The sequence below is a fragment of the Cryptomeria japonica genome, chromosome 3 (genome assembly GCF_030272615.1).
Source record: "Cryptomeria japonica chromosome 3, Sugi_1.0, whole genome shotgun sequence".
Lineage (NCBI taxonomy): Eukaryota > Viridiplantae > Streptophyta > Pinopsida > Cupressales > Cupressaceae > Cryptomeria > Cryptomeria japonica.
This window is the reverse complement of record NC_081407.1, coordinates 438,794,331-438,807,878: the sequence shown is the minus strand read 5'-3', so window position 1 is coordinate 438,807,878 and position 13,548 is coordinate 438,794,331.

Below are 13,548 nucleotides of genomic sequence, written 5' to 3'. Positions count from 1 at the left end.
CCGTAAGGTTCAAAAGCAGAAACTAAAAGCATGTTTAGCATCACAGGCTCCCTTTAGGCATAGCCTTTTACAAAGTTTACAGTAGAACTAATTTGACACATTATATAACATTTATATGGTAAAGGCAATCTTGCAAAGTTGTTCTAAAATTGTAATAGCCTTTGTCAGGGTCACAGGATTGTGGAATCACATGTGATATTTATGTCCTTTACTGAGATTTGGCTATTAAACTTTTTCTTGAGTTATCTTTATTTTATGCATGCTTGTCAACTCCAACTCTTGCCCAACAACTTTTCTTCAAAACTCCACATCACTATGATTCTAGTTGGGCAAGAATTGATTTCTATATATTCCACAGCGTTGAAAGGTTTTAAAAGGTATTACTTGCTACTTCCTTCCCTGATCTGCTTAGATGTTTGCTCCTGAAAACAACATTACACTGTACAATTCATAATCTTTAACTTTAAGGATAAAAAGGATTTCCTCATGAACAGAGAAGATATAAAGGGAGTGAGTTAAAGGGCACCCTGTCCAATTAATCTTTGAAACCCAAATGGATCAATCATAAGCTCATATATTGTTACTGTGCTGCAACTATAGTATCAGTGAGGCTTCACCCAAGAGGAAGTTAACTTTACACAATCTTTCTCAAAAAATGGTCATAGGCTTTTTCAGTCGAGTCAGATCATCACAATGTCTGTTACAGGGCCTCCCGGGCAAGCAACAATTTATTCAAAAGAGAGCTTCCTACACCTCCCTTTGAAAAGGTAAATGTTTCCCTGATTCTTCTTGTAATTGGGTTGGGGAGATTTTATGTCATTCTTAAGGTGTAATTTCAAATCTGTCTCCAACGTTTAGTTTGCACTTTGGAGGTTTAGGAATGAGTTTGATTGGATGAACATTTATGAGGTCTTAATTATATCTGGCATACTTTTGGAGATTCATAGGGTAAACCATCAGAGGTAAGGGACTGTTCTACTTATCTACACCAAGTACAAATCGTCTTAGATTCTATCTACTGAATAGAAGGAAGTAGGAATAAAGTGCTATTACTATCTTGCAATAACACCATTCATATATTCTTTTATGGTTGTTGCTCAATGTCATGGTTGGTTGGTTAAACAAGGGAAATATTTTCAAGGTCTACAATACAAATTAAGGGCTAGAATTAAAAAAAAAATTGTAGAGCCAACATATCTTTTATGTTTTTTGTTATACAAATCATGCTTTCTTTTGTTCTTCATGTTTATTTTGTAGAAATCAAATGGTCACAACAAATGTTAAATGTGGACAAATGATCATGTCTTTTGTTGTACAAATCATGTTACCCTTTGTTCTTCATGTTTATTTTGAAGAAATCAATTGGTCACAACAAATGTTAAATGTGAACAAAATCATCAAACAATGGAGAAATTAGGGGCATCACCATCCACACAATTTTCACTCAGCTCTAACATATATTGAAAAAATTAAATAATATCTCTGTTTGTATATAATACTAATTAGAAAGTATTAATAAATTGTTGAGAGTTGCTTTTCAATGTTTTACAATATGATTTTTATAAAACCTCTCCATCATAAATTTTTGGACAATCAACTTATAGGAACAATTATTTTAACAAAAATAGTCTAACATATAGGAGAGAGGGCTAGTAGTTGTACATGGTCCAATAGTTGTACACCCACTTGTGCTTATAAAAGCTAGTCTTGCTTATAATATTCTAAATGTGGTTTTTGTAGGTTGAGTTTATTATTTTTAATTTTTGGATCTAGTTAAAGTTATTTATAAAGGGTTCATTTCTAGGAGTTCTTTAGTAAATAATATATTGTGTTTCAAAAGTACAATCTTTTGCTTGTTATTTTCTCACTCATTGGGCTTTAGATTAAGCTCATTCTCCAATGGTTTTTCCTTCTTCAAGAGACTATTCTCCAACCTCCGTTTTTCATAATTAGTAAACTTAAAATCTTTTGTTTACTTGCAGTGGCTAAACTTTTTTTAACTTGAATTGATTTGAAGTTAAAAGCTCGTGTCTCTATTTTGGAGCCTCCTAAATTTATACCTAATGTTTGCTGCAAATTATATTTTTAGATTTTAGTTGTAATGTTTATAAGTTGGGTTTTCTATTTTTAACTTTTTGGACTTAGTTTAAGTTCATTCACGAAGGATTCCTTCTATTGGTGTTTCTTTGTAAATAATATAGTATACTTAAATAGCACAGCCCTTTCTTTGTTATTTTCTCACTCATTGGGATTTAAATTAATCTTATTGTTCAATGATTTTTCATTCTTGAAGAGACTATTCTTCAACCTCCTTTTTTCATAATTAGTAAAATTAGAATAAGTTGTTTTCTTATGGTGGTTGAACCATTTTCTTAACTTTAATTGATTAGAAAAAGTTAGAAGTTTAATTTTTAGATTTTAGTTGTAGTTGTTACGAATTAGGTTTGTTATTTTTTAGTTGCTAATTATAGATTAAGCTCATTCTTCAAAGTTTCTTCTCTTTTTAAAATACCATTCCTCGTCAAATAATTACCATACTTAAGATAATAAGTAGTATCCTTTATTTTCTTGTGGTAGATAGTCTTTAAATTTTAATTTCTTAAAATAATTTAAGGTTTCATCTTAGCCTCTTCAATCTGATATCTTTTTCATCCACCTTCTTCAATGTGACCTTAAATTTCACCTCTATCCTAGTATGTATTGTATATTTACATTCTAGTTGCAGTTTTTGCAAGTTGGATTTAAAAATGTTTTACTCATTATCTTTAGATTGAACCATTTTACAATAATTCTACTTGAAGACACTATTCTTCAACCATCCTTTTTCTAGTCAATTTAAAGTCAAAAGTACAATTCTTTGTTTTATTATTTATTCATTTCTTTTGCACATTATTCAATAATTCTTTCTTCTCAATGAGACTATTCTCCAACTACCATTTTTCCTACTCAAGCTACTATATTCATGTTGAAGGTGTATTACAATCACGTAAAAATATAAAAACATCTATCAACAAAAACTAGAAGTATTTAATTTGGCATGTTTGTGACACTTAAATGCATGAATAAACGAAACACACACACACACACACACACACACACATATATATATGACTAAAATAGTAGTATAATAATAGATTATGGTCCATGGAGGATTGAAAGTGAGCCTACATAAAACCTAAGGATAAGGATAAGAACGAATATAAAATAAAAATATAATGATGTGATAATATATTAATAATAATGTAGTTTTGATAGATTTTTTGCTTTTGTCGAGAGCTTAATAGAAATATAATAATATAATAATCATAATTAGGTACAATTTTTTTTTCTTTTGTAAACGGTTTAATGGAAATATAAATATATAAGAACAATAATATACTAAAACATAATAATATAATCATATTTTAATAGTAATTTAATATTAATTACAATATAATACTTTAACGTTTTTAAGTGGAATAATGAATAGATATGATATATTTTGGCATACTCTACCTAAATTCCTCTAAAGATGGGTATGCTAGTTATTTAGAAAAGGTGATTATTTTGTCTTGTTATTGTAGCTAAACTTGCATTTAACTTAAACACTCAAACTTGATCCTTAAATGATCTAGCACAATAAATGAATTGTAGGATATGATTTGTTTGCCTATTTTTAACTATGGACAAATACCATGAAAAACTGCAGTTTAATTTTTTTTGGAGCAAACATCATTAGAAATTATAATGTAATGCGCACACACATGTTATTGCCACACATAATGCCACCTAATGTCAATGGCATAGTACATGTTGAAGAAACTAAAGGGTAAAATAACAATATGACATTATAGATGACTTACAATCTAAGTGGTACATCCTATATAGAAAATAATTATTGAGTGAAAACATTGTGCATTTGCACACAAAACATTGCTAGCATGTCACTTTCAATAGACTAGAAGAAAGAGAGAATAACAAGACCCTTAATGAGTAACAAGAAAACAACATCAAATGGGGCACATGAATTCCTAATTTAACTAGTTTTAATTAAATACATGTGTATTATATATTCATTAATATAAATTAACTTTTTAATTAAAAAATGTAAAGGTAAGGAAGAGAATACATTGTTTTTTTATGAGCTTGGCCAATAACATTTGATGTATGGTCATTTAGCGAATTAGTCCATTCCAATGGGAGTAAGAATAGAGACAAGAAATGTGCACCATCATACATATAAAATTGTCTAGTTATCCATGTCAAAAGTGTACAATAGTTCTACTATTCATTCATATAAGAGAGATCTACATTTCTAATTACTCACTTTACACTAATTTATTTTCCACTGACAAATGTCAATGGAAAATATTAGTGTAAAGTGAGTAATTTGATTAATTGTTTGAGAGAGACTAAACAAGTACCTATCAATAACACATAAGATCATTGCCTACTTCAACATTCTGAGAATTAACAAATAATCATTCTTAACTTTAACCTTCCAACAAAAATGCAAGACAATGAACATATTAGTAGGTTAACATAAATCTATCATTTCTAGTGCTCTATCTAGCTTTTTTTATAGAACAAGATCACATTCATCAATAAAATTGTCCATTACAAATATAAGGCTAGGGAAATGTTAATTGCTAGACATGCTCATTAATTTGAGTCCACCTTGGATTCCATACATATTCCACCTAGGGAATTAGGGTCATTTAGTGCTCCTAGAGAACTTTTTTCTCTTCTTTAACAATTACATAAATTTACCTTTCATTTTGAGATTCAATGCTCAATCAACATGAAAATTATCAAAGTGATTATAGCGCCTCACTAAGCATTTCTAGAGGAACTAATGATTATCAAACAAAATAACATAGCAATATTTTTTTTAAACATAATTCATTACATCTTTAACTCATCATATAATTAACCATTACAAATGCACAAGCGGAAGACAAACATACATAGAAACTATGTCCCCTATGGGTTCCCTAACACCGTTACCATGCAACACTCCTAAACAAGATCTAAGATACATAATCATAAATGAAATAACAACATCACATAATATAAGAACAACTAGAACTATGACTATGTTCATTTTAAGCACCAAACCAAATGTTCCTATGATAACCTTTCAACAAAAGATATGATAGATCCATCCATCCATATATGAGTAGTTGATACCAACACCAAACCACTTAAACGCTATTCTAAAATTACCTTACTTATTATATACATTCATTTAGATTACTTCAACCTCCTTATTGAGTGTTCAAGTTATAACAACAATACAATTACAATGCTTCTCAATGATACGTGTCATATATACTAATTACAATAACTAAATAATTTGCATCATGAATAAAAAGGTATTGGACTGAAGAAGACAAGATCATGCCAATGCACATGAACAAGTCCACCAGTCCCCAATGGAGTTTGGCAACAACCACCTGACCATGTGGAACCTTTAGGTCCACCCCATCGTGCTCAAGAGATAGACACAAGGCCCTAAACACACAAGAAAACAAGGTAAACTCTCAAGTAAAACATCAACATCCAAGGAAACATAAGGTATACACAAGGAGAGATAAGATACATAACAAGGTTCCATCAGACGCTTCTATACACAACCACATAGGATAGGGTTCTAGAGTACAAGAAGGAAAGAATGTCATTTCATAGCCTCAACATGAGTTACTCTAGTAGTCTCTCTAGTGTTGCAAGTTTGGGGAGAATGAGTTGTTGATGTGTTCTCATTGATGTCAACATGCTTTTGTTAGCATTAGTGACTAGTTGGTATAATTGATGTTGAATTTCCTATGTAGTTGTGCTAAGAGATTTTCTCCGCAGTTCTTCTATATTGTACATCTATTTTTTGCGCATGTTAACATGTATTCTACACGTAACCGGGATGTTTCAGGATGATCTATGGATTCGTTATTTGTTAAGAAGTGTTTAGAGGTGCTAGATTCAAGCTTTGGTGCTTCGATTGTAGTGTTAAGGAAGTTGCATTCACTAGTTTGTGACGGTGTTTAACATTGTTTTCATGTGAAATGCATGCTTTACATTTCTTCGCTTTATGGCTTCTAGTGTTGCAATTTTGGCTATAATTTGGTAATGTCCTTAGCTTCATTCTATTCAATTGGCATGAGTTCTTGGACTCTAGAGGCATGGTTTCAAAGTTCAATGATGTTTACTCCAAGTTTGGCCGACCTCAGGTGTTTACACTTCACATTATCCTTTGAAGGTGATATATTTAGTAAGACAGTGTGTTGTAAGAGTAGAGGTTATCAAAGATGTTTGGCATGATGTTGGTCGCTTGATCCAATTGTTCAAGGATAATTTCATGTTCAAGAGAATCCTTCTAAGTTTCAATTTCGCTATTCCCGTCATTTATGATTAACAGCGAGTTCTTCAACAACAGTGTGTCTTGCCCTGAAGCAGTGAGCCTCGATTGTGCAAGTCCTTGTATCTTTCCTTGTGTTGTTGCTTTTTGATAGTAAGCCTAAAACTTTGTAATCATTCTTATTCATATTATGAATTAGATTCTTGCCGTGGTTTTTTCTTGTTTGGGTTTTCCATGTAAATCTGGTGTTCATGTGTTGATGGTTGATACTCATGTGTAGATGATTTATGTGTTTTTGGTATGTTAGTTGGTGTTGTTTATAATTAATTTGTTTTGAATTTCCAGACTAATTCACCCCCCCTCTCAGTCTTGCCATGTGTTCAACATATTCTTTCACAATCATTCCTAGGGATGAACATATTGAACATAAATCAATCCAATATAGATCATATAGACCCCAAAACATAGGATCAATAGGGTAAATGACCGATGCAAGCCTCTAGAATGCTCTAAGGAACCAAACTGATCAAAACAAGGCCAAATAGGGCCAAAACTATAAACTTGCACATAAGACCTAAGTCCTACACAAGTGTGGGCTTAAGTTGTGAATATGCTAGCTAATGATGCATAATTGATGACTGTTACTACACATTTGATGTTTGTTACTATGCACTTGCACCAACAAAATGTGTAGTTGCAAAGGGATGACTTGGGATTCATAAACAAGCATTGAACGAACTCTGAAGGCAACATCAAGCCAAGACCCATTTTAGGGGTGCTTGTTTACCTTCCAGAAACACCATCAATTCAATCCCAAGACACAAAAACAAACAAAAAAGACCACAAAACCTAAAAGTAGACCCAAATTTCACAATGGAAATGAACACATTTTAACATATAACTTCGTAATCAAAACCAAAAATTGAATCCACTTCCAAATTGAAATGAAAGATCCCAATCACAACATTTTTCCATTTCAAATAAAGAAAATCAAAGGATAAGAAAAGAGGATAATGAACTTTACCTCAAAACTTGAGAAAATAATGAGAATGGAAGATGAATCTTGCTAAACAATACTCCAGCAAACAATAATGAATCCAACCAACCAACAAGAAATTTATTGTTGAAGATAGAAAGGTAGAGTATCAATATGCCCAAGAATTATGCAAAAGAATGATCCTAAGGAAAATCACCCTGAGCATGATAGACCAGGTTGGGAAGATCTCCTAAAGTGAGATTAGGGATGTCATCCTCTCTTTTAGTAATGGGAAGTCTCTTGCAGCCGATGGCCTCCTAATTGAATTCTACAAGGCTCACATGACTTGGGTAACATATGATATGTTCAAAGTATACAATAATGCATTGAGGAATGGCGCTCTGGGGAACGAAATCAATAAGGCTATAATTAAATTCTTACCCAAAGATGGAGACAATGTTAGGTCCCAGAGACAACTGAGAGGGGGCGGGGGGTAAATCAATTGTCAAATAAATTTAAGCCAAAAACAACTTATCTAAACTTAATGCTTAATACCAGTAAACCAAACTTAATGTCGGTAGACAGTTTATCAGTTAGTTTCAGTACTGGTAAAGATTGATGTATGAAACAGAAAGACAATATCATCCACAACACATAACACCAATATTTGTACGTGGAAACCCTGTAATGGGAAAAACCACGGTGGGAAACCTTACCCATAATTAGATGATACTACTGCAGATAATATGTGTATACAATAGGGGGTCTGCACATGCAAAAAGGCCAAGCGCCTAGAGCTCACTGCTCAAACACAAATAGGAGTCACACTGACTACAATTGGATGGTTAAATCCAATAATGATGTACTGCTCAAAATAGCATCTTCATATGCTGGATTCAGTACTGGTTCAATTCTGATATATCTTCACAAAAACCTTCCTTCAACCTTCAAATGATGTCTGCGTGTATAGTTCTTCTTATTCTTGCATATACCTTATTACAATCCTTTTTCAATCACATATCGATCTTACAAATAAGATCTTACATATATACCGAAGCCTAGGACCAAATGTATAGGTCGGCTTTACAAAAGATATTACAATAAAAACAATTTACAAGTAGAACAATAACCGATGCAATATCTGATTCAACATGTTGGCTTAATGCATTTACAACATTAATAAATCATCTCCATAGCGTGTCGTGCTGATCTGGAATAGATAAGCTTGTCGATGCTTATCCTAGACCTATTTGCCAGTAATAGCAAATATGTAAACATGAATATACCAATGAACAAATCTCCAAGACAAAGTGTCCAAACAATGTCTTCAACATAACCAAGTGTTTTCCATGTCATTTCAAGTGTCGGTGAACAAGATACCGGTGACTATGCATAAGTCACTAGCTTGCCGGTGAACATTGTCAATTCTCCAAGTGCCAGAGTTGATAAGTGTTAATAGGTGTTGACATCAATGAAAAAACCATATCAACATATCTAAAATACCAACAATCTCCCCCTTTGGCATTGAAGGCAACACAAGATGGAAAAACCATCAAAGTGCCAAAACAGAAGTGCCAAATACCAAAAACCAACAATCTCCCAAAAGAGATCAAAACCAGAAATCAAAATTCAAGTACAGAGAGTAATCAATCTCTCCCAAAATAAAAATCTCCCAGGTTCAAATACAAAATACCAACTTATCCAATATACCAACTACTCCCCCTGAGAAGTAGCTCTCCTCATCAAAGTCGAAGTAAAAGATTTCTCTGTTAGTTCTGTCGATTGATGACAAACATCAACTGTCTAAGTCTCTACCAGTGGGGGTATGATCCCAAGCTGACCTCTGAGATATTCAAAGGTCTCCTTAGGCAAAGGCTTAGTGAAAATATCTACAATCTGTTCTTTAGTATTCACATAAACCAATTTTACTTCTTTTGCTTCAACATTCTCTTTCAGAAAATTCAGTTTGATAGAGACATGTTTAGTTTTAGAATGTAGTACCGGATTCTTAGATATATCAATTGATGTTGTATTATCACAATAGATAGTTATAGGTTCCTTGCATTTTACTTTTATGTCCTTCAACATTTGCTTAATCCATAATACTTGTGTACAGTTGGTTGCTGCTACAACATATTCTGATTCAGCTGTTGATAAAGATGTGCAACTTTGTTTCTTACTCAACCAAGAAATTAATCTGCTTCCAAGAAAAAATGCTCCGTCGGTGGTGCTTTTTTTGTCATCTACATCTCCTACCCAATTTGCATCTGTGTATGCACATAATTCAAAGTTTTCATCTCTAGGATACCATAGGCCAAGATTTGTAGTGCCTTGTAAGTACCAGAAAATCCTTTTTACTGTTGATTCATGATTTTCTTTAGGATTACTCTAAAATATTGAAACAATACATACTACATTCATAAATCAGGTCTTGTTTGTGTCAAATACATTAGGCCTCCTATCATAGATTTGTACCTAGTCAGATTAACAGGTGTAGATTCATCCCTTAGTGATAATTTGTCATTTGTAGTCATAGGTGTGCTTAGCAGTTTAGAGTTCTCCATCCCAAATTCCTTTAGTAACTCCTTCAAGTACTTAGTTTGACTCAAGAATATACCTTTATCAGTCTGTGAAATCTGTAATCCTAAAAATAATTTTTTCTCTCCAATCATAGACATTTCAAATTCTTGCTACATTTCAATAGAAAAGTCTTTACATAATCCATCTTCTCCTCCAAAGATTATATCATCAACAAAAACTTCTATAACCAAGATGTCATCATTAGTCACTTTATAGTATAAGTTATTGTCAGCATTACCTTTAGAAAAGTCAATCTTCAAAAGGTATTTATCCAATCTAGCATACCAAGCTCTTGGAGCTTGCTTCAATCCATACAAAGCTTTCCTTAACCTGCAAACCATATCTTTGTTATCTATTAAAGAAAATCCATCAGTTTGCTCAATATAAACTTCTTCTTCAAGATCTCCATTCAGAAATGCACATTTAATATCTATTTGATATACTTTGTAGTTTTTGTGTGCTGCAAAAGCCAAGAATAATCTGACTACCTCAATTCTAGCTACCAATGAAAAGGTTTCATTGTAATCAATTCCTTCTTTCTATGAATATCCCTTACATACTAGTCTTGCTTTATTTCTGATTACCTTACCATCTTCATTAAGTTTGTTTCTGAATACCCATTTTGTTCCAATTACATTTTTGTCTTTAGGTCGGGGAACTAATGTCCATGTGTTATTCTTTTCAATTTGTTCTAATTCTTCTTCCATAGCTTTAATCCAGTCTTTATACATCTTCATTTTCCAGTCTTACTCTTGTCATAACTCCTTGATACTTGTTCCCAATTATTTGATCTCCAGAGTGGTTCAATCTTACATTACGGGGTGTCTTTGTTTGCTGTTGTTCCTTAGTTACAGTGGAATTTTTAGATGATATCGGTGTAACTGGATCTTCATTTTGTACCTGTTAGGATTCCCACAGATACTGAGAGGGGGGGGGGGGTGAATCAATATCTAACTGGTAATTTGATTTTCTTAACTTAAAACATGTAGAGCATATTAATATTGTGTACTGGTAAGCAGAAAGTAATGCAATAAATAGAGCTAAAAACAACCACATGAGAAACACACCATAACACAAGGATTTAAAGAGGAAACCCAGTGTGGGAAAAACCTCGGTGGGATTTGTGACCCACAATATTCACTTACTAGCCAATAAGAGAATATTACTGCTACAAGAGGGGCCTGCACATGCAGGAAGGCCAAGTGCCTAGAGCTCACTACTCAAATACAAAATAGAAAGTCTCACTGACTTACAAAATGGATTATATAAATCCAGTGTCTTGTACTACTTCAAAGTAGCATCTATAATGCCAGATCCAATACCGGTTTCTGCTTTTCTTCTTACATAAACCCTTAACCTATTATTTGCATAATAGGTCTGCCTTATTTCGCCTAATTACATTCCTCTTACTTACACAAAATGTTCTACAATGATCTCTCTTATATAAGAGTCATTTTACAACTCGCCAAGTCAGCTTACAATGATTTTACAATAATAAACAAAATATATTACAACAAAAATCCTGTCGGCCTCTGTGCCGGTATGCTTCCTTTCACTGTCGGTGCCAATGGTCTGTGTGCCAGTGTAGAATCTAATTTTGTTGGTGTCGGTGGATTGCCTTGCCAGTGTCATAGGATTGTAAGGTTAACATCAATGACGAAACCTTCAATCACCTACAATGTCTCATTGGAGTGTGCATATGCCAACAATCCCCCCCTTTGGCATTGATGGCAACACTCATGAGAAAATTCAAAAAGTGTATCCAAAACTTGTAATCCAAAAATTGTGTACCAAAAAAAAGTGAGCTCCCCCTGAGAAAATAAGTCTTTTGCTGATTATTTTCTCATACTACTACTCCCCCTTTGGCATCAATGACAAAGGTTGTCAAAGTGTCAATAGATTTGTAGTTTTTTGTCTCAACCTTGTAACTGGGTGGTTACAATTTGAAAAAGATCCGCCAAAACCAAATTTATGCTTTCCAAAAACTTCTTACTGTCTTTTATTGATGCCTCTATTCTTTGAACTGTATCGATGAGGTGCTGCATATGCTTTGCCGATGTTTTCTATCCTTGTACTAGTGCCTCAGATATTTCTTTCCTCGGGGATGCTAGATAGTCCAGTCTTGGACTTAGTCTTAATCTCAGATTCTTAGCCTTGTTTATTATTCTCTCCTTTTCTCTCTCTAGCTTCAATAATTCTTCCTCAAAACTAGTTATCTTTTGCTCAAAAACTGATAATGTATCAGGTGAATTAACAAAATTGTCAGCAAGTTGATTTATTTCTTCTTGTGCCTTGCTCATTTTCTTATCTATGTCAATTGTTAAAAAGTTTGTCTTGCAAATATCTTTGTACAAAGTTTTAAATTCCTTCAATGTGTTACATAGTTCTAGTAGAAGTGTGTCAAATTCCCTAGTACACTTCTTTATTTGATCCTCAAAGAATTTTTGTTTTTCAATTTCCAACCTGTCTTTGAATACCTCTTCCTTTATTTATTCAACTGTCACTGTGTTGTCAGTAATATACTTAGACAAAGTGTCTAGTTGACTCAAAGAATCCTTATTATCTACATTGCATTTTGGAACTATCATCTTCAAAATTGGAATTGTGTCATCTATAGCTTTATATGCCCGTGAACTACAGTCAGTTATTATCTTTAAAGAATCTAAAAGAACTTCAGTTACATTTGTTGCCTTAGATCTTGTAGTTGAAGAGTCAACTCTCTGAATTCCGCTGGTGGGAGCAATATCCTTGCTTGTAGTGACCTCTGGTAGGTCAGTCTGTGTTTCCATTTCCTTAAGCAAAGGTTTTTGTTGTTCTCCTGTTGCCGGTGGCACTGTTTCCACATGAACCTGTTGCTGTTCCGGAGCCTGTTGCTTTGCTTGTCTCTCTATTTGTTGATCTGTGCTATCATCTGCCTCTTTTCCTTCGATGTTATCAATGTTGTTAGCTACCGGTGGTTCACTAGCCATATCTATCTTACCGATTGTGTCCTTGTCTATCACAATGTTGACCTTTTGAGTATCAACATCAACTATGTATAAGACCTCAGGATTAGGATTTGTATCATCTTGTGATATATCCATACTCTCATTAGCTAGTTGATTTTCAGTTGTTGTTACCGGTGGAGTAATCAGAGGTGGTGGGGATAAGTTATCTCTTATTTCGATGCTTGGAGGACCACCAACCTTTCCTTTACCCTTATCCTTGTCTTTCTAATATACCTTGATTGGTTTAGGGTTTCTATACTCTTCTTGTTTTTCCTTCTCAATAAGGAATATATCCCATGCATTTTCAGTTTCTTCTGCAACCTCATTTACTCTTCCAACCATTAGTGCAATATACCGGTGTGCAGTAGAGAATACTAACTGGTTGGCTTCTGCAATTAGATCATATATTTCTTTTGAAGAGTTAATTGGGTAGACAACAAGTAATTTTTCAATTTTTATTTTCTTATCAAGCTCTATAACATATTGTCTTCTTGCTTCTAGTATCTTGAATAGTTCATCTGGTACTTCATCTACAATTTGCATCAAGAACTTCTTGTAGATATCCAAGTGTAAAATAACACTGTTTTCAACCTTTTCTTTATCATCAATTGATAGTGAGTCATATAGTTTGTTGATGTTTTTCAACTGTCCTTCTTATGTGATTTCATCCAATA